The sequence below is a fragment of the Bactrocera latifrons genome, unplaced genomic scaffold, assembly GCF_001853355.1.
Source record: "Bactrocera latifrons isolate USDA-ARS-PBARC rearing strain unplaced genomic scaffold, ASM185335v1 scaffold_88, whole genome shotgun sequence".
NCBI lineage: Eukaryota > Metazoa > Arthropoda > Insecta > Diptera > Tephritidae > Bactrocera > Bactrocera latifrons.
Window position 1 is genome coordinate 42,971 of NW_017537578.1, and position 23,740 is coordinate 66,710.

The 23,740-nt window shown below is 32.5% G+C and overlaps 1 long non-coding RNA gene across 1 annotated transcript in view; it reads right to left on the minus strand.

Moving 5' to 3' along the window:
• Positions 1–23,740, minus strand: part of LOC108977390 — a 60,906-nt gene that overhangs the window by 34,599 nt on the left and 2,567 nt on the right. Inside the window, exon 2 of the long non-coding RNA XR_001994030.1 lies at positions 18,047–18,256. This is a non-coding gene — a long non-coding RNA (uncharacterized LOC108977390). The remainder of the gene's footprint in view (positions 1–18,046; positions 18,257–23,740) is intronic.

Consider the following 23,740-nt stretch of genomic DNA (forward strand, 5'->3'; position numbering starts at 1 on the left):
ATCGGTTCACAACCACGCCTGAAATCTCGATTATCACTTTATCATGCGAGAGTATAAAATGTTCGGTGACACCCGAACTTAGCCCTTCCTTACGTGCTTAATTTGTGATTGTTTTCGTGCTTTCGGCGCCTGCGTTGAATTTAAATTTAGCGTAATGGAAACCAATTAAATCTTTTTATATGCATTAGTTTAAGGACAAAAGCATGCATTTGCATTTAAATGAAGCGAAACGACACATTTGTATATGAATATGAGCTTTACAAATTTGTGAAGATGACATAAGTTTGTTGATAAAAAGGAAAATTTTGATGTTAAAGTTGCATTTGTGAGCAATTTTAGTGATATTTGTTTATTTGAACCAAATTTTTTTATATTAAATATGTATTAATCTTTGGCAGAAATGTGTCTAGAATTATTAAAAAGATTCAAAATTGTTGTCAAACTTTTATAAATAAAGATTGCAACCAATTTGCGATAAGTGTATGCTCTTCTAAATATCTAAAGGTAAATGTCCACACACTCAATATTAAATAAAAAACGGAAAAATTACAGCAAATTCATTAGTCAACGCCTCACAAAGCCAAGGCGAGCGGAGTACCTAAGCCGAAAAGTCTGAAAACATGCCGCTATTGTCTTTTGGGTAGCCAAAGGCGTACCAGATATTTGGACATAGACTGTCGTTATTGTTTTGTCTTGCTGCTTATGCCTCATTAAAATATTCCTGTTAGCGCAAAAGTCAAAAGCGTGCCGCCCTACTTTGCAATGACGCCAAAAAAAAATTAAAAAACAAATAAACCAGCCCAAATGTGCTAATTTATTTACAAGTGCAGAAAATAAAATGAAATAAATTCGAAAAATGAATTCGCGGCGAGTAGGTGGGCAGTGGAATGGAAAACGAGCTGAAAGATAATAAAACTAAAAGCAAAAGAGGGAGTGAAGGCAAACAAAAAAATATATTTTTTTAATCCATATATACAAATATCTATATATATATCTAAAGTGGTGTTACTTACACCATTTATAACTCAAGAAAGGCTGAACCGATTTGGCTGAATATTGGTGGGGAGGTAGCTTAGAACTAGGGTAAGGTCATAGGATAATTTCCATCTCTTTATGTTAGAATCCAGTAGTAAGCATTTGTTCAAAATTCATATTTGTAGGAATCACTTGGATATATGCGTATAATTTTAAACAGATTCTTCCTCAGAAATAATACAATTGCTGAATATTTTGAATAGTAGAAAAGAACTGCAACAAAATACCCAGCGAAATAGATTATAACTGGCTCAGTAATCATTCGTTGAGTTGTATTATATTACGTGCATCCCAAAAGACTGATGTCATAACTTTATATATTCAAGCAGGTGCCAACTCTGCTTAAATAATATTTTAAAATATAATATTTATAATCTCTTTAGTTCGATTTTTTTTTCATTGAAAAGAGAATATATTTTAAATTAAATTTCAGAAGGCGAAGTATTTACTACTTATTAGAAATTACTAAATTTAGATTAATAAAAAACAAATTCTTTTTAAGACCAGGGACTGTCTGAAATGGAAATCTCACAAAAATACTTTGGAAATGAAAGTGTGCTATAAATAAGAGCAGAAATATGAAGGGAGAAAAAAGTTGTTATACAAAAAAAGAAATAAATCCAACAGAAGCTTAAATGCAATAGAAGGCGCTTACATTTTCGTTGTGCTGATACAACTAAACATTGACATTAATAATGAAACTCTAGATAACATGTAATGCTGATGACTGTCGCTCCAACAAGTAGTGAACTTCAATGGACTGACAATTCAAGGTTGCCGTGATAAGTCGGCAGACAGAAGATAAGTGAATATCATGGCGCAAAAGAACGATAAAAGCAAAACCAGAAAAAGAGAAACACCACATTATAAAAACTAAAACAACTGAATTGTTAGCGGAAAATCACATGGTAATACAACACATATAAATATATAGTATACATATACGAACATAAGTAAAGTAGCATAACAACACTTTGTTGCATGAATTGCCTACAGCAAGCGACAGTTGCATTGATGGTGGCCAACTTGCATTTACTACAAAACTTGGATGCACCGCTTTCAAAGCACACACACACATATATTTGTGCACACATAGTATTTAATAATACTGTATGTAAGTATGTTCGATGCGTTTCGCCTGATTAAAATAATGGTTTTAGTTGCGCCGCCTTGAATTGAGTGCAATAGCAGCAACCTACACGCCGATGGTGATTTATTGCATTGTACTCGGCTCACACATATACACACATCCAAATACAAATCTACACTCGTTTATGCACTTGTCGTCTGCTTTTCGTGGATGTCTCGTCTGCATGCCGCTGCACTTTTGTTCGCAGGCATCCGCTGTGGCAATTAGTGAACCATGTCAGTGGCTTGTTTTGGTTAAAAATGTCAAGTTCGGGTTATCACTAACAAAAACAGTAAGCACATATAAAAAAATCATGCTGCATATAACAAAGCAAAAACTCGAGGCAACCTAGCTTGATTTGTGCGATTTATGTAAAAATTTAGGGTGGGTTTATGCGGATAAAAAATGTATTTCCATACAAATTGACAACAAGCGCACAATCTTACATTAGATATATATTTAGTGGTTTACTGATTACAATTTCAAAGATATCATGATTCGCAAATCAAAAAAATGCACAGAGGTTATAGAGAAAGCTGTCGGATTTTTCAAATTTCCTTAAACTGCGAAGAATAATAACATTTCAGGAAGTATACATATGTTTCAAATCGCCGTAACGATATTTTTTTTATAAGGAGAAATAAAGAGAGTGAGAGAGTTGAAATGAGAGTGAGAGAGTCAAAGTGAGTGTGATAGAGGCATTTTACACTAATTTATACAAAATTTATTCCAAAAAACGGCTAATTTGAAAATCATAAAAAAATCTTAAGATTAGTAAATCGTGTTTCTGACAAAAGCAATTCAAGAAAATAATTTTTATGCTAAGTTTGGAAAATCGAGTTGTCGGGTGCTAATTTAAGAACTAAGATATCCCTCATGTTTATTAAAAACTAAAATCATCTACGAATATAAGTTTACTTTACTCACAGCAATGAGTCGAATAAATGCTTCTTTGACGCCACAAAAACATCAAACATTTCAAAAAATTCAAAATTCCATAGAAAGAGATGTTAGAGAAAAAAGCATTCACAAGTGGTTCTGGAAAGGGAAAACTTTATCTGATTTAATTCATAACATTAGGTTAGACACATGATGAAGACAAGTCTACTTTTTCTTGTTTCGAGACGACACCTATCTTAAAATATCAAACAGGACAATACAAACGTTTGAATTTATTTTTATATGAAATGTGATCTGTTAATTAAGCTACTTCCACCGCTTCTAAAATGTATCAGGCATGGTTCTCATCTATTGCAATCCAGAATGGTAACCGTTTTATATGCAGAGAAAACAGGTACTAAGCTAATTAACAAAGGCTATACTATATAACAAAAAATAAAATTTCTTCAAAAAAATAGAAAGACAAAATAAGTTATGTGAGTCCATCCATCATTAATTGGTAAATCAACATGTTATATATATTCTACATTATTGGCTAAGTTTTGGAGAAAATTTCACCGCGATTTCAGAAAACATATAAAAGTTAACTGTGTTGTACTGAGGTCCGTAATGGCTCCAGGGAACGTATTAATAGCGAATCCTTCATTCGATTTTACTTTTGGCGCTGCAATCACAATCAATAATCGCAAAAGACAAGTAATTGCGCTCACCCATACATGCGCAGATAACACAAATCACTCATAATATGTGCTCAAACGTGATGTGTTTTGTAAGTTTGCCGGTAATTTACCGCTGATATGATAATAGATGGAAATGTAAAGTGATAATTGCAAAATTACACACAACTCGCAACAGTTGATTTAATTTTTCAATTATTTTGCTTATTTATGCGTCTGCGTTTAACTTGCTTTTCTGCTGCATTTGTAGTTTTTGTTAATTACTTAGCAGGTGTGCGCTTCACTTGTCAAATCTGCTATTGATTTTCGGTTGCTTTGTTTGAGAATTTTACAACTGCCAATATTATGTTGTATTGACTTGAATTTAATAATTTTTATAAAAATTATAATAACAATTGAAAGAGATTTTTGAGAAATAAATCTAATTTTGCAGATTCGTGTTTAGTAATAAACTACCATAAATCAAGAGAAAATTAAGTATTAAAGAAAAGTCATATTCGCCTTATCAGTGCACCCTACAAGAATAAGTCAACTTGACACTCCTGTGCCCTTAACAACAATAACAGCATATTTACAACAACAGAAAACTGACATTTCAATGTTGTAAAACTGCCAACACCAAGCAATAATGGAGCCAATAAAAATAAATTGTTGCTCCAATCACCTCGGTTGATGTTGTCGTTGAACCTAAGATATATGTTTCTTCTCGATTGCGTTCCCTGCATATGTCAGTTAACTGGTTTAATTTTTCATGTTGCAAGCGGATGCTGCAACATACAGTATGCTACGTTTGTTGGTGTTGCTTGTTTTGTTTGAGTAGAAAGTGCAATTCGAAAACTGGATATGAAAGCAGGATTTTCATCAATGTTTTTCATTTATTTTGTTTGCGCATTAGCGTCGGGTGAAAGTGAGTGATTTGCTTTTGTATTGCTGAAATTGGCAGCGCTTTAATGAGGATCTTGTTGGAGTGAAAGCTGTCGACGTGTAGTTGTAGAAATGAGTGATGGTTTTATAAGTTATAATATTAAAGAATTTTTACTTGGTAGTTGTGAGGTTGTTATTTTTAGTTTAACCTTGACATTTTTAAAATTTTTTTTATTTTTATTTTTTTTTAATCAAATAAAAAGAGATATTTAAAAGAAAAGTAAAATCAGTATCAATGAGGTCATATTAATTCATCTGTGCCAAATTCATCAAACAATTATTTTTTACAGAAATTAAAAAAAAATTGCAATATGCTAGTAGTTTCTCAAAATAGCTATGGTAAAAAAAGTTCTTTTAATAATACACATATAATATTAAATGAAATTATAATTTGATATATTTGTGAATACGAAATATTACCTATTTTCTTAATCTCTACATATTATGAATAAGTTATGAAAAAAATTGCCTACATTTCGGCACAGCGTCTAAAGTGTTTATCCTCGACATAATGAAAACTGAATAATGAGAAAATAGTTAAAGAAACATTCAACTAAAATAAAGAGGAAATACGAAGTACTATTCATAATATTTTTATTTTAAAATAAAATATTTATTATTTAATAAAATTTGTTTGCAAAAGGTTGATAAAATGTTGAGTGTGAAATTAATAATAGAAGAGAGTATATAGTATACGGTTTTAACCAACTTATTTTATTCTTTTCAGATAATAAAAGTCTTAAAAAATACTGCCTGCATTTCAGCGCACAATGGTAATAGAATTAAGGTATGAGTAAATTATGAAATACAAGCACCATACTATACTTGTACTATCACATTAGATGCTTTCCACGTTCAGGAAAGTAACGTTGGCATTACTTCGAGCATGAATATTGAATCGTAAAAATCTAATAAGATGCGAGAAAGAGGAGCATGCCATGTAAAACTTATTATGCTATATGATTTATTTGTTCCTATGTATTTTAGGTTACACAGTGAAAGCTTTCAAAAGCATTATATATGTACATATATCTCATCATAAAATCACTTGTTTAAGGTTGTCAACAATTTTGGCGGGATTACGCTAGAGATGCTTGTAGCGAAGTCTGAAGATGATAAAAACTCGCTTTGACTTCAGTGACATAAAATTCGATATTCATTGATATTCAAATGAACGCGAATTAATGACTTAATACTAGCAGCATGTAAGTTTTACATATTCATAAACGATTAAGCATAAGTGCTTTAAATGCTTATATCCTGTATATGTACTATGGTTTTCGAGCATAAGTAATATAAACAAATATCAAAAGGAGAAAGATAATCTGCTTAAAGCGTTAAGCGTAAAATTCTTCATCAATAATATTATGAATAGACTTATAAAGCTTTGATTGTTATTTAATAATTTTTACTCAAGCCTCAATAGAAAAATAATATATTTTAATTTTGTCTAAAAACTAAAAAATCAGGTTAAGCGTCTAGTTTGCATATATGAATGTTAACAGCTTCTTCGGTGCTTTGACGTTAACATAAATGCAAATATTTGTACACAAAATAATTATTTACTTCAAAATACTTGAGTACGTGAACGCACACACCGACACATATAGATATGCACCAAAGTGAGGCTCATAAAGTAAGGCAGCGTATAAGCGTGTGAGCATCACTCATAGAATTCATGCGACCACACAACAACAAGTTTCACGCTCGTCAAAAAGTTTAAATATTTACACGCTCTTCGCCGTACACTGTTGTTGTAAATCCACAGAATCAACTGACATTTGTATTGCACTTGAACGACTTGGCACTTAGCCGCTTAACAATTGAGGAGTGGAAAATTGGTCTTTAAAAAAACAAAAAAAGTAAATAAGAAATCTCATGCGTAGAAAGAAAGCGTCACTGAACTCCGTGTTTTTAATTTGGAAATTTCTTTCATGCATGTCTATTGCTGAAGCATTTCAAAACATATCGGCGCGACTTAAGTGTGATTAGATGACTTCCAAGTTAAATGTTGGGAAAGGGAAATGAGCGCATCTTTGAGGGGTAACTATCAATTTAATTGAAGATGTTGGTTTTTTGGCTATTATTCTACTTGTGGAACAGATAAATATTGGTAAATATATATTATAAATGTATATACTCATGTCAGTATGTGTATGCATGTTTACTCTATGTATGGGAGCAAATAAAATAACGTAATCACTTGCTGTGACATGAAGTCACGTAACGGTGCTGCGGTAAACAGTTACAGATTTTCACATTACATACTTACCTTTGGCTTTACCTGTTCTTGGCTACAATATTTATTTTTCACTCGGTAGAATGCTACTTTTAAGAACGAGTTAATATGCATTCTAAGAATATCATAAATATCTTCTCGTACCAAGAAATACAATAACGTCAGGTAGAGGGATGATGATGACTTTATGGACTCGACCTATCATTTCGCTAGAGGCAATAATGTCCAATTTAATTACGTCCTTTTTTCAAGTTCATTGTACAAAATGTAAAACTTTCCAAAAACTTTAATCCTAAGTTTCCTTTCTGATTTCATAATAAACATTTTGATATTTATTTCCTTTGAGATCCTAAACTAAAATTTAAATCAATTAATATCATTGCAAACTATTAAAACTCACTTTCCCTTTGGTTAAGCATCCCTGCAAGCAAAAATATCTCAATAAGAGTCAACCATGGAATGTTGACACATGTAACTTGTGTAACTAAATATATTTTATCTCCACACAGACTTTATTGCAACCGGTTTACAATGACATTTCATCAAATGTCGTGTCGTTCAACCGCAATTGCATTCCTTGTGCATTTTTATTTCATACCACTGCAGCAATGCATGCGCGGAGATGCTCAAAAGACCCTGAAATGTCAAACTTTGAACATTAAACATCTGTTTAATGTGTAATTGTTGTTGAATTACCAAAATGGAATGCAACCGCGGTGGAAGAAAATGTTGTATTTATGTGCTTATTCACGTCTATAAGATGAGCGCATATATTCATAACTACAGTATATATTATTATAATTTTTTAATAGAACTTTTATTCAGAAGTAAACGCCGCAAGCCCCATTAAACTGCTCATACATGCATCATATAATAGTAAGAGTATGAAAGTAGCAAATGATTTCAGTACCACTCGTTTATTCTCAAATTTATTTTGATAATATTTTTTTTATTATCATTTATTTGAGCAGCTTTCCTCTTCGTCTTCTTTTACCAACACACCAATACTAATTTGATATCCACACTAACCATTCATTACAATCTGGTAGTCCTTACTAAAATATTAGAAAAAGTGAAATGAACCCCCGAAGCGACATTCTTTCTTAACGACACATCGGCTTGGGTAAAAACTGGTCCAGAGACTGCGTGTTGACGGCATTACCCCGAAGCGGCAATACTTTATGGCTCTGCGTGACTCATCATGACCAGCTAAACTACTGTCAGTGGACTTCTTTGCTGACAAAGTGTAACGAACGTTGACAAAGTGCAATCGCCCTTTGGCAGCAGAGAGAAGTCGTTATGTGATTACTAGAAAACGGTTCATATACATATATTTATATATTATATATATATAGAATGCAAACGACTATGTGTCTTTGGGTCGTGAGTGTTGTTATACAATGAAGTGTGCCAACGCCAAATGGCGATAATAAAGCACCTAGTAGAAACCAAAACAAAAAAACTAGATACTCAGTGAGCTAGTTAAGGCGAAATGTTAACGCAACTGTTTAACTTGAGGTTACAAATGCGTTATAGTTTACCGACTAGGTGTTTTTATGTGTGTGTGTGTGAGCTCACATGAGCTCACTGTGTTATTAGAAGCTAACGGCAGCACATCTGTGGTTGAGCTTATGGAAGTTGTGCGCGCTTTTTGCATTTATATGCCTGCCAACTCGCTCAGCAAGTGGGCAAATGTAATGCTATCCACCGGCGGTTAGTAGCTGCTGGTCGACTCAAGGGACACACCTACTAAAATTGCACTTCGCTGAGCTCATATTTATAATGTTGTTGCTGACACGTGAATGGCTGCAAGTGAGCACTCGCTACGTAATTAGTCAACATATCAATTCATAAGCGAGTATTAAGTGGCGAGTGGCAACTGCTGTCGCAACCCGTCTGTTTGGCAGCGTTCGACTCGTAGACTATTTGTTGGAAATTGTTGTTATAGATCAGTTGTTGGAAGTTCAATTAAAAAATAACTTTTACACAAAAATTGTATATTTCAGAAAGCTTAAAGTAGGAGATTTCTTGTGAGGCTGACGTAATAATGATAAAAGTTAGATTTCGAAAAAACTACCATGATAAATGAGGTATATATTTCGCAACATTTTGGGAATGATTGATTAAAACTAATATTTATTCCTTAATCAAATTTATAGTTAATTTTGCACATTTAAGGCTTTCGAACATTTTCAGAAGGGTTGACTGCTGCTTACCTTTCTAATAAGAAATATCAAACAGTTGATAATAATTGGAAAGTAAAGCGAAGATATTTAAGTTTTAAAGGTGCCTAAAGGGGTCAAACTACAATTTTCGAGAATGTTAGTATCTATATATTTTTCGAGCTGTAAGTCTTAGTAATTTTTTTGCACGCAACTTTAACCTGTATATATGTATGTATATATAAAAATATAATACTCTATCAAAGGCAATTTAAATTCATTATCACAACTGAGCAACTAATAACTGTAATTTAAATAGTATGAACTTAACGCAAGAGGATACGAACAGTGCGCTTGTAATATAGCTATATACTTAAGTAGTTATTTATTATTGAACACACAGCAGGCGCTTGTCAATTATGCCATACAGAGGCAGCGACAAGCCAAACAAGAAAAAAAAAAAAACCTACTATAGTAATCGGTTCTGAAAAATTTTTTTTTTAGACTATACTATATTATTACCTTAAGCAGTAATCCATGCCAAATTTCGTGACGATACGACTACATATGCGAAACTTTTCCATACAAGCCCTTGATTCCGATCGTTCGGCTTGTATGGCATCTATATGATATAGATATGGTCCGATATCGGCAGTTCCGGCAAATTACGTTTGCAAAATTTCAAATTTTTCCGAAAAGGAAGAGGTCGCAAAGTGCCATATCATTTGAATACGGGGAGTGGTTAATTGTTAATGGTAATTTTTGCTGAAATAATTGGTCACAAGCGTCGATCGATGAGACGGCATTCTGAGCAATATTTGATCGTCAGTCAATTTGTGCGGAATAAACCGTGCACACACCTTTCCTAATCCCAAATGTTCGGTCAAAATGCGATAAATCGATGTTTTGGAGATGTTCAATTACATATAAATGACACCACCAGGGGGCCGTATATTCAAAAAGTACTGTATACTTTGGCACACACTTTGGGTATTTAGAAAATGGGTGTGGTTTGTACATAAACTTTTCATGGCTGGCTTAGAATACTTTTCTCTGTGTTGTGAACTTAATTTCTCTAACATTTCATTTAGCAAGCAATAAATAAATGGTGTGAGCGTAAAAAATGCAGTTATATTCCTGCCAACTGGGGCTAAGCCACTACTATCTACTACTACTACTACTACTACTACTACTTTGCTACTAACTTTATCTTTAACATGCCATCTGCTAACTCAACTTTTGAAGTCTCACCATTGGTGCTTACATACAGCTTCATGTCGCATTCCATTCGATTAACAACTGCTAAATATACATTCCTTACACAGTTGAAGTCTCTTAACAGCTATGCAAATAGTATATGAATATACATATATACGTATATATTTTTACTGTTTGCTGCGCTTGTTTCACCAGGTTCATAACCTTTTGCTTCAAGAGTTGCTCTTGCTAAATAAAACAAATTATTTAATTTTTTCTTGTACCGTGTAGGCTTTTTGTTGTCTCTTTGTTGGACATGTATTTGTTTAGTCTTTGGCTAACAATGTCTGCACAATGCCTGTTTAGTTGGACAATTCTCACTTCGCGCAGTGAAAAAACTGCCAAAAATTAGAAAGAAGAGAATGTGAAGAAAATGCATGAATGAGAGGCTGCTCCTCTCAAGCACAAATAAATAAATGTCAAAATTTATGAGCAGTCATTGTGAGCAATAAGGAAAATAAACTTGCATACAAGCGATTACACCAACAATATGAAAAAAAGAGAAAAAGGAAAGCATGTAAAAAGTCACAAGCAGACTATAATGCAATGCAAAGAAATCTCCTTTCAGTAACTTGGTACAAACGCCAGTAAATTACAGAATATGAAAAACAAATAAATAAATGTGTGTGTAAAAATTTTTTCGAAAAGATCCTCACCCAGTCGCCGCCGTACCTTTCCAACACAGTACCATATTTAATGCGGTTTTCGCATTGGTTTCGTTGTTTTTGCATAAATAATTTTTGAAATATTTTCATTGATTGATGCAAGTGTCCGATGGATAAAGCTTACTAGTACTGCCGATATTTGACATTTTTCTTTATTTTTAATAATGGCTGATGGTTTTTTGTTTTGTGTGGGTAATAAAATAAAAGTCTGCCAATGTTGCGAGCATGCATTAGTAGCAATAACAGCAAGCAATAACTGCATGCCGAAAAGGCGCAAAGTTCACTTTTATCATCGTCATTTGTAAGCTACTCACTTCATTGAAGTTTTGTTTTTGCTTTTGGCTTTGCAAGCGTCCACAGTTTTTTGATGGATTTAATAGTGGGTAATATTTAGTAAAGATATTTTTTTGAAGCACGGCGCACAAATGTTTGCGAAAAAAAAAAAAACAAATCTTCGAAACATTCATCAAATACTTGTATATAATACGCACAATAGGGCAATCATTACATGTAGGAAGTAATTCTTCATCTATTATTTGAAATGTAATGCTGATTGAAGCTTCTTAAGGCAAAACTAGTTTCAAATTCACGCATATTTATCTACGCCTCTATCTGTTTGTGCGCAGAAGAAATGTGTAATTAACCATGGAATTTATGAACATTTAAATTGTGCGGCTAGTTGCGATTGTATCATGTTAACAAGCCAATTAAAATTAACAATAATACTCAGCAACAAATAGGTAAGTCATGAGTAAAGTAATGACATGCTTCTGTAGTAAAGAAAAATTGTGTTTTTTTTTTTTTTTAAATTTCGACTTCACTCAACTGACAATAAAAATTAACCACATAAATATTTAATAGACAATTAAAAATGTTAATATATGAATACAAAAAAATTAAATTAGAAGAAAAAAACGTCTGCTTTGATACAAAATATTCTTTATAGAAACTTGATATTTGTCGCTCAGTTTGTATGGCAGTCATCCGATGTGAAAAATTTCTTCGGGGATTACTTCCTTGATTTGGACAATAACTCATTCAAAATTTCATGGAGCTCAAAGAATATTATGAAGATGTATGACCAAACGCTGATTATTGGAAAATATATATCAAGTCAGTTCTTAGCTAAAAAAAAAAAAAAAAAAAAAAAAAAAAAAAAAAAAAAAAAAAAAAAAAAAAAAAAAAAAAAAAAAAAAAAAAAGGACAAACAGTATGATGAAGTCAAAGCAATAGAAAAAAACAACGAAAGCAAAGACAATTCGCAACGGTGACTTTATAAAATAAAGAAAAAACACTTTAAGCCCCCAATAAATAATCATAAGGTAGCAGAATAAAAATAAATTTTATAAAAGCCTTAGAAAAAAGAGTAAAATGAAAACTTGCTTCATAAAAAAATTACAAAAAATATAAAAAATAAGCTGCGGAAATGCCGCATCAGTGTGCACAATTTTTGAAATCGGTCGGTATTCGATTGTGTAAGCAATCTGAGCGACGAATAACTCAATCGTTGCTTATAAAAGGGCTTACTATAGTAAGAACGCAGCCAAAAAATGGGTTTATATTACAAAGTAAGTGGGGAAATAAAACCGGAGAAGAAATTAATCAAAAAATGAAGCTGAAAATGCTGATCAATTGCCGAAATGTTTTAATTTTAGTGAAGTATTTGTTGTATTTTTTGGGATTATGTGGCAATTTAAGTAGCAAAGAATTAGTCAGTGGCTCTTAGCAGCCAACAAAAGCAAAAACAGGCAGCATCAAGTCAGCACGCAAGCACAAGCCAAGTGAATGAACTCACGACGCAGCGGATTTTTTTCTATTTAAAAGCTGATTAGTTGCAATTTAAGCTTGGAAAAATGAAAAATGATAAACGTGTAAGTTGGTGTTGCAAATATGATTGGTAATGCTTAAATATTAATCAAGGAAAAATGGAAAATTAATAGGAGAATATAAAAAAAATGCATAAAAAATATATTAAAAATGTGCACAAAAGATATGAAAAAAATAAAGACAGCGAGAGGAAGTATTAAAAAAAGCGCTGCGGAGGAAGTCATGATTATTATTATTATTATTTTTTTTTTTTTTTTTGAGTTTTTATAAATCACATTTCATACAAATAAGACACCTCAATTAATGCCAGATATGATAGGCTATAAGTTCTTAATTCATATTGGGCCTGAGGGAACAAAGGAGTAATAAGTCATATTTTTCATTTCTTTCTACCTTCAGACATAAAAATAGCTACATAGTCATACAACAACACACATATGCAAACTTCGGCCTCAAGCAGCATACAAAGCTATAGGAATGTGTATGCCTAAACCTAACTACTTTTTTCCCATAAATAATTTTGAACGAAAGTACCAACAACAAATGTTGCTGAAGAAGCTCTAAGTGAAAGGAGAACAAGAGTTCAGTTGCGACGCTGACAAAATCGGGGAACGGTGGTGCCAGCGCAGCCACCGAAACCTTATATATCCGCTTGCATCAACTTTATATGTGCATGTTAATATGTAGTTTTGTTTTTGTGCTTTTTCTTGAGAGTAAGTGTGATATCTGATAATTGTTGCTGCTGCTTACTGAGCCGCTTGCTCGTACACATGTAACTAGGCTAATTTAAGATTTTTGTTATATTGTATATTTTAATTTTTATATATATATTTTTTTTTTTTTTGTGAAAATAATTAAGTGTGCACAGAAGTAAACTAAAATGGGCAAAATGAATAAAGTGAGAAGTACAAAAAATTTACTCATTTTACCAAAAAAGTTATATACTATATGAATGCTTGAATAGTTGATATTTTTAGCTGCATAGTGAAACTGAAAAATGTTACAAATATACAGTTGAAGCTAATAGATGAATAAGAGCATTATCAAAAATAATAAAAAATAGTTTTATAATTTAAAATTTCTACATATATATACCTATATATTACGTTATTTGATTAATCTCAATTTCTGGAGTACTTTTAGTTTTAGATTATTTTCTAGAATACACAAAGCATATCTTTGAAGAATGTCAATAATTTTCCGTGCTTTCGTATTAACCACTGTTGTTTAAATGAACACAAACTATTCTCTCAAAGTACATCGCTTCAGCCGTAAAATAATGACAAACGGTAGTACAATAAGTGCTCAACAAAACATCACGCTCATATATCAACACAACATAATACACCACAGCAGCGCATCTGTACAGCGCTACATATAAAAAAAAAGCGATCAAGCGCATAACTTTTAATTCATCAACATATTCGTTTACACACATTGATGGACACCGCTTCAGACTCCTCGGCCGACATAGCAAGCCACATAATATTTTCTGCGATAAAAACCATCCGACGTAGATTCGAACTACACTCATATAATCTCCCTCGATCTATCTACCTCGGCCTATAAAATAAACAAATACAATTCATGAATAAACATTTAGTCTTAAGGAATCTTTTTCAAGGTTATTATATTCTTATAATTCTTATAATAATATTATATTTATTGGCAGTAGTAGTAGTTTAAACAACTGTACTTTTACGAATTGGTTTGGGAGTTCTGTCAGCATCAGTAATATTTCTGCTTTGACACCTCAAGTGCAATTAATTCAGCGTTCGCTAGGGAAGTTGATGACGAAGGTTATTTTCTATTAGTTATTAATTTAATTACCAAAATAAGTAGTGGGTATTGACTTCAAATAACTGGCGGTGAAGTGACATTTTTCTCATTTCAGTACAATAGAATTTTAAAAGCTTTTTCTATACTTTAAATTCTATTTAATTTATTTAGCTTAAATCATGTTTTATACAGGCAGGAATTTCCTTAAAATAAAACATGTTTTAATGTAACATTAAAACGAAATTAAAGTCTTAAAAAATCGTTAAAATTTTATTGTACTGAAATGCGAAAATTTTCTCAGGGTATAGGCATTATGTAAGATCTTATCATCAAGTGTCTTGTGCCTGGGATCCATGTGCGTCATTAAGCGACCCCCTTCGGACACAGCTCTTATTAAATTCATAATAAAAATCGGCTTAACTGAAAAAAAAGTCTAAAGCAACAGACGGTTGTCCAGTAAAAAAAAAATAAATTACATACAGGTATTTTATTTATTCTACATTTTATTACAGTCGTAAAAATAATCTCTATCTTACTAAATAGCAACGAATAAATGAAATAACGTGCATGCAAATTAAATATGTAAGAAAATGTAATTAAACACGAGTACTTCTCCAATATTTTTTTATATTTTATAGATAAGCAGCGCTTTCAAAGTACTCATCAGTGAGAGGGTTCAATACTTGCCTTCGTAAGAATATGCAAATGAGCTGCAGCGACTACACTTGCCAGCTGCGCACACTCAACCCCTTGACCGCGCTGTTTCTCGGCAATTAAAGCATAAGCTTTGCATAAAAGTACTATAAAACTGCCTTTGACCCCAATTCGGCGTGCAACGGATATGCAAATGCATTCCTGGCAGCGAACGGTAGTCGAAGTGCAGCCGCCGCCAATAGACAAGGCGGCTATAAAACAGTTGGATTCATTAAACGACGCACACATACTTTCAAATATGCACAGACACGCATTTTTAAGCTAATGCGCTTTAATATTATACATACGGACACAATAAATAACATACATTGGCCATGTATGCTACCTGCCACTGCCACATGCCGTCGCAGCGCCCACTCGCCGGAATCGTTGAAAGCAAGCACGAAGGCAAATGGCTGCGCTTGGATCGCAGAAATTTATGAAAGAAATTGAAAAAATCAACTATAAAAATGTATGTGAACTCAACACACAAACTCTTGCATAGTGGTATCGCCAAAACCGATAAAAGCTAAACATACACACATAGATATTTGTATATAAGCGCGCGACCTAAATTCAAGTTGCAACGTGCAGTCAATAAAATATATGACACAGCCACCAAGCGATTCTCGCAAAACGACTCGTAAAACCGCGCAGCCACGAAGTGACGCCATGGCCCAGCGCCGTGCACAGCGTGTGCACCTGTCACTCGCTACGCTCGCTAGCGGTGCTCCTCGTAGCCATTTTCCTTCGCCGACATTTGTTTTTATGCCAATTTAGTTCAGCTTGCCTTTTGTGGTCAAAATGCTGAAACATTTTAAGGTCAATTAAAAGTGGTTGCAATTGTTGGGTTCGATCGACATACAGACAAAGACAGCAAGAGGCGAGTAGAAAAAGAGCAACAAAAGCCAATGTTAAGTTCAGTGCAGGCACAATAGAATAAAAGCACACCAATTCGTAGTTTTTTGTAGCAACAGCGGTGTACAGAAGAAGTAGTGAGTGCTYCATCGCTTTATTAAATAATGGTAGCAGGGTTGCATTGACGCTAACGCTATAACCTTCGGCATTGTGACAAGGAAAAAAAGTAGCGTTGAAAAGGCTTCAATATTAAAAATCACAAATAAGCTGTAGAGTATGTAGAGTATACTTTATGTTTGTTTAAGGTTTTATGCAATTAGAATGCTGCCTAAATTTAATGTGGCATTATCTAATATATATTTTGAGTCATAGGGCACAGAGAAAATGCTGTAGCAAATTTTGTCAATTTTTTTATTAAAGTGAACGAGAAAAGAGAAAAATAGAATTAAAAATGAATTGAAATATTATTACAAACATACCTGAGTCAGCATTTATTTAAATTTTTCTTTTACAAGTGCCCGCCTCAGATACTTAACGTAAACAACTTTTAAAATTGGCATTTAAATATCCAACCATTAAGCCCAGCAATGGTGTAAGAGTTCTATCACACATAAAAACTATAATTTTTCCAAAATTTAGCAAACTTTGATTCATTTCTACATATCATAAAGTAAGGAAGAAAAAGTATTGTTAGCAGAAAAATATCTATAAAATCTAAACTCTAAGTTAATAAATAACAAAGGCTACAATAACAATTATACTAACACTACTACACATAAGTGCTGCGATGATTATCTCTAATTTACAGTAGTTGAGTTGAATGATGATGAGGAATACACTGCGACCTTTGGTCTATTGTGCCCTCTCCTTACTCACATTGTCTCGCTTAGCCCCAGGCCATTAATGAAGTCCAGTAGACTGCTTGGCGTTAGCGAGGCAATGCGATACCTATCCGGAAAAAAAACTCCAAGCGCCTTGGCTCTGCGTCTACAGACTACTGTGCAGTCGATCAGATGCTCCGGAGTTTCAGGCTCCCTGTCGCAGAAACGGCAGTTGGCGCAAGCTGATAGGCCCATGCTGTGCAGATGCCGATTCAGCTTACAGTGGCCAGTATACCATGCGACTAACAGCCTGAGTTTGCTCCTGGGGAGGTTTATTACGATTTTGAACTTTTTCAGGTTGTAACCTCCCATTAGCAGCTTGGCGTGTCTCATACCATGAGTTTGTCGCCAGTGCTCTTCCCTGCCCGCTCTTTCCTTTTTACGGAGCAGCTCCTTCATGSTGTGGGGACCCACTCCCGTAAAGGGTTCAGGTCCTACCATCCTAGTGGAGGCTGCGGAGCGGGCGAGCTCGTCCTCCAGTTCATTGCCGGCCTATTCAGCCTCTCCCTGCAATACATGCACTAGAAGCGACTTGATCTCGTAAGAGGATATCGCCTTTAGCGCCGCTTGACTATAGCTAAGAATGGCTATACGCTCATTGCGATAGTTGCGATGGAGGTTTATTTCTATGCACCGGCTTATAGCATACACCTCTGCTAATTTACAGTAAGAAAATTAACAGTTTAACATACGGCTCACGAAACAACAAAAAAATATGTAAAAAAAATCATAAACCGTAAAAAATGACAATGAAACTGGCGCTTACTTGTTTAGACTCTAATGGCAGCCAATAAAATTATAGGAAAATATAAACAGTCAAATGCAAACAAATAAACACTGGAAACAATTTAGCATAATTATATTTGCAATTTACCATTTACACCAACGAAAAGTTTCAGATTGTATGCGAGCAAATATAATAATAAATATTTTAGTCGCGATCAGTGACCAGATGGACAATTTGAAAAAAAAATTTAAAAAAATTAACAATCAAGCAGTAAGTTTCAACCATATACTTACTTTAAGGCCTTAAAGCACTCAGTGCGATTGTATGCATGCAGTCGGCCGACACACTGGTGTACGTTTGCCGCTAGCGGTGAACTGCTTCAGATTTTCCAACACGTTCGCTGTTTGCACGTTTTTCCACAAGTCAGCAAGTTGCCATTGTTTTGTTGCCATTGTTTTGTCAAGTATTATTGCCGCCGTTAATGAGTAGCAATATTTTGGAAACTTTATTTAATTAGAATAGAAGTTACAAAGAATAGATAGATTGCTTTAGTTTTTCAAATATTTTTTTGTTGTTGCACAATTAGAAATCGTTCAGTTTCGGGAATATAATTACTTAAGTTTAATAACAATATAAATAGTATTTTTGGAAGTTATGTGGTGATTTCAAAAATTACTTTAAGTGATCTACTTTATATTTAAGCACGTCTAGAGCTCAAAACATTTTTAAAGCGATAATTATTAAAAAAAAATTGACAAAATAATCAAAATTATCTATATAATATGGATATCACATTAAGGGATTTCAGTTTTGAGTTAGATTGCCGTCTAAAATTTTAGTTAGTATAAAAAAGGTTTATGTAATACATACAACAGGTAAAGTAAACACTTCTAAGATTGAACAATGGTAGTAAAATTTTTCTTCGACCAGGGTTGCCATCACGTAGAAACAAATTTTTATGTGAAGAAGCTTCATGTAACAATATTTAAATATTTTTACTAGAGTATTTTTTATTGTAAGCTTTTTTTTTTTTGTTTTTTATAAATTTTACGTTATAATATCGGTATTCATATGCAGAAGGGTTACTCTATAATAGAATTTTTATTCTGTAGCAGTTCCGAAATATATTTATGTTACGATATCGGACAATCGATCGAACTTTGATGGAAATATAAATACCATTTTAAATAATTTTAGAAAATGTTATAATATAACGTTGCAATTTTCTGAAAACGTGAAACATTTTTCAATTAAATTTTATTTTTTATTTATTTAAAATATTGCTTTTGGAGGATCAGAATGCGGCGAGCTTTAATCTAAAGCAATCGATCTGCCATAGAACCTTTTCGCAGTTAATTACTGTTTTTCAATCCAACATATTCCACTTAGTACACTTCAAAGTTTTTAATTGATTTTTTATTCACTTCATTACATTTTTTTCCTTTCTTTCCTTCTAAAGGTTTAATATATTTAGTAAGAAAATGTTTTAAAAAATTTTATGAGCTTCTGAATCAAAACAGTGACATGTTCAATGAGCGCAGCTACTTGCCTATGTGGAAAATATTGATTGGCGCGCTCTGTGCACGCTTAATTAAACAATTTATTTGCAAAAATTCTACAGAATATAAACAGCGCATGCAAAGAATCCACCTTTAATTGTATACGTGTTTCTATGTAGTAAAATGTATACTTTATTAACTGTTTTGTAGACAGTACCGAGTTAAAAAAGGAAACGCTAAACATGCGGGAAGTTGTCGAAAGCAGCAAAAACAAATTATTGCTAATGCAACTTTTGCTAAGCAGTCAAGTTAAAATTACTATAATTTGTACAAATAACTTCTTCTTTGGAACGGGCATATTTTATACTATACCTTATTGAGATGAGTCGCGCGAAAGTTGTGAGAATAAAAAGACTTAAGACACGAACTTGCGCTGCTTTAGTTGAAAGAAAAAAGATGTTACCCTAAAGAAGTTCCGGTGAAGTTATTTGAATCACCTCACAAGAAACGGAAATAGTCAAATAAATTTGAGAACATAATTTTGAATAATTTTTTTTTGTATAACTTTACATATAGCACACAAATAATGTCTATTAAAAATCCTTTGGGCTTGTGTCCCTCAATATCAATCAACTAATGTTTAGTTTTTACGGTTTAATATTTTTGGAGTTCTTATTTATATTAAATATGTATGTTTTGCTTTTACACAAATATCGTTAGTCTTTTAAAAAATTCAAATTTCATAGATAAGCAGTAGAGATGACCCTCTTCTTTTAACAAGTCCGGTAGGAAAAAAATAAAATATTTTAAAATGGTAATATAATCAAACAACAGAAAGCACTTAATGTATGGCACAAAACAAAAATAAGAAAAATAAAATATCTAAGAACGGAGAAACTGTTGCACAAAGGTGCGTTCAGCAAGTTTCTTTTCAAGTACACACACAATAACAATTTCACATACGCTCATATGTTGATATGAAAGAGATCGGCAGTAATGTAGGCTGCAATCAACGTGAAAACCATCTTCGAAAGCTGAAAGTGAGTGAAGGAGCACAAATGTAAACAAAACCAAGAGAAAGAGAATACAAAAAAAAAAAAAAAAAAATAATAATAATAAAAATAAAAAAATGGAAATTTCTCTTCTGAATGACTTCATTGAACTCTATAATTTAGTGATATTATGTCAGTTATCTTTACCGCCGTCGACGCCACCGACGACTGGCGGTACAGCGGCAGAGCTACATACAAGTATAAGCTTTCAAAATTAAACAAAAAAAGAAATGGATGTCAAGTATAATTTGGAAATTTTGAGAATTATTTCTTCAATTTTATCGTCCATAGTTTTAATTTACTTTCGAAATTCCTACCAGGTTAATACTTTCTTCTGAAAAACGTCTGTGCTTAGAATACAGCTCAGCTAAGCAACCACATTCACCAACTTCTACACAAAACCATCTCTAAATAGAAAGATTATCGTTTTACAAATGGACTTAGTTGTACTTAAAACAAGTTAAAGTGTCAAAGTTGGCCCCATTGTTACACGGCATATATCTAAAAAATATTTTGTGGATGAAACCATAGCTAAGTGGCATTCAACAATTGAAAAGGTGCCACAGTACAAATTTAAATTGATATTGAATAAAAAATAGAACAAAAATAAAACAACAACTACAAATTAAAACAGAGTGCAAAAAAAAAAAATACACAAAACTTAAAAAAGTCAACTTATTGCTCATTTTCGCACAGCTTACGCTCGTAAGCGCTTGGTTCAGTAGCCGCTTGCGAACCAGCTAATGTTATACAACAACAACAAGACGTGAACTATCCGAACATATTAAGTGTAGTTTTAACTATACTTCATTTATGGCCACGGAAATTTTGGTTTTCGCAGCTTTAATTTTTTAATCCCGAAATTTTTCGGGATACCGAAACTGTCATATTAACATTGTTTTTCCTAACTTTAATGTCCCGAAATGTCGGGATTACCATTAATAAAATAGTTTTTTAATAAAATTAACGTTTTAATTATTATTAGCTTAATAAACGTGAACAAAAGTTCTTGTTTGTTAAGCAGGCCTCACATTGAAGCAGTAATTTTATACGAAAAATTTTTTTGCCATATAACAAATAATAATTGTAGTTGTAGCAGACCTAATTCATTTAATCCAAGTCGCATTTGTTGTTTCCGTCGGTTGGCTGGTTGTTTTTAGCACACTCGAACACTTTGACAAACACTCTTTTATTTGCTTTCTATTATTTATTAACTTTATTGCTTTCACATTTATATTTATATAAGCGACATTTGCGACAGATAACAGAAGAGATGTTAATTATTTTACGAGATTTGAATATTTAGTTTTATTAAACTTCACAACCAAACACTTCATTTGTTTATGTATTTTAACTTATGTATACATTTATATTTAAATTATTGCCATTACGTAGAAAACAAGAGGCTGCACTGAAAGAAATATAAAATATTTATAAATAAGAGAAAATAAAGTAAGCTTAAGGTAAGTCAATAGAAAATACATCAAAAACTCAATGGCATGGGATTGGTCTAAATGTCTATGCATACACACGCACATCCATTAGAACTCTCACCAAAAGCCACTCATGTTCTTCGCAATCTCTTCCTTATCATTTTTCCCTAGAGTCACATTTATTCTACTTTACATGCTAACATACATACATATTATACATGTGTATATAAATAGAAATGTTAATTCTTTGGTAATACATTTGTCACGCACACCAGGTCTTTTATACACACATTAATTACTTGAATACCTAAAATTCTTTCTATGCATATATACAGACATGAAGTCACACATATAAGTAATAAACAGCTTGGTGCTTGTTGCGTAACAAAAGATGCTCAAGCATTTCAGTTGTCATAGCAGGAAAGGGTTCATAATGGAATTTTGAGATATGATTTGTCTCAATTCTCCTTTTTTTGTTGGGATTTGAGTGTTTTCGAATATAGCGTTAGGAATTATTAATGGTGATAATGAGGACACTAATTTTTGTGAGCGTTTTACCATATTTTTTTTCTATTAAAGTCAATAATTGATGAAAATTGACCGATTTGAGAATATTCGACGTGTTTATAGCACTTCTTGTCTCTTAAGTTCTTTTGCTATTTAAGTAAAAAGGAAGCAAATTGGAGAAATCTTTAAGAAATTTGGATTTTTTAAAGAAATTGTTTGTTCCATCAAATACCGAAAATTTAGAAAAAAATTATTTGTTTTCACTAATTCGACGGCTTATTGAATACTTATTAATAAAGCTAGTTAATATAGTTCAGACGTTTTTAAAAAGTCACCAAGTGGAACTGATAACACTAATATTATAATTAATAATTTTTTAATTTTTTCACTGAATTCTCGGATCTTTAAATTGGTCAGAAGCGAATTGTTTATTACTAGAATAATGTGGGACCAAATATCTATATAAATATATATATCTATAATAAATATATCTACCAAATATCCAACATATCTTTACCACAATTAGGACTAGCATGTCGTATTCATAAATTTGAAGATAGGCAACAAAAGCTTGGTTTCCACAAATAATTTTCAGGATGTCTTTACTAAAACCAATTTATGAAAAAATTGTTCTCGTCATAAAATTATATTAGAATATATAAATTAAGAATAATTATCATATGTAACTATCCCAGGATCGTGGGGTGCAGCTATAGAGCCTTAAATAACCTTAAAGACCGTTTTAAATTTATTCCTCGGAAACAGTATTTATTTAAGCGCTTTTGGAGATCACATGTAATACTCATCTTCAGAACTTTTACTTGGTACTCTTAAAAAATACTAAAATATGCCGTAAATTTACAGAACTGACATTGTTGTTTATTAGTTAAATTCACAAAATTCGCCTTATTTAGACTTTCATTCTAGGACTGCTCTAAATTGGGTACAGCAAACTTTTTTATCAGCTTGGTTTCAAAGAAATTAAGTTCGAAAATTGCAAATACAATAAATGTTTAAAAAATTTATTATTTCTCTATATGCAGCAAATAGAAACGCTGACAGAAAGCACAATTCTAGAAAAATAAAATATTTTCACCAAAATTTTAATTACCACAATTTGAAAAATTGAGTCGTTGCGAAAATGAGCGTCGCGTTGTGCGCGAAAATGGATTTGGCTATTTGCACAGTTGTGTAACATAATGCAACAACAGCCACCATAACAAGAAGAAAAAAAAATATTTCACATTTATATATAACAAATTTCACTTTTCTTCAAGCAAGAGTGAAGACGAAAATCCACATTTCCATGAAAATCAATATTTTCCACTTCTAATGGAAATTTGAATTTCTTTAATGTGTGACAGACAGACACCCACGCGGTGTGGCTGTATCGAAGTAAACTATGAGAGCGCCGAATATAACAAAGTTTGCAACAGCCAAAATAAATTCCACGAACTTGTTGTCAGCGTTTGACGCGAGTATGAGGCATAAAGCAA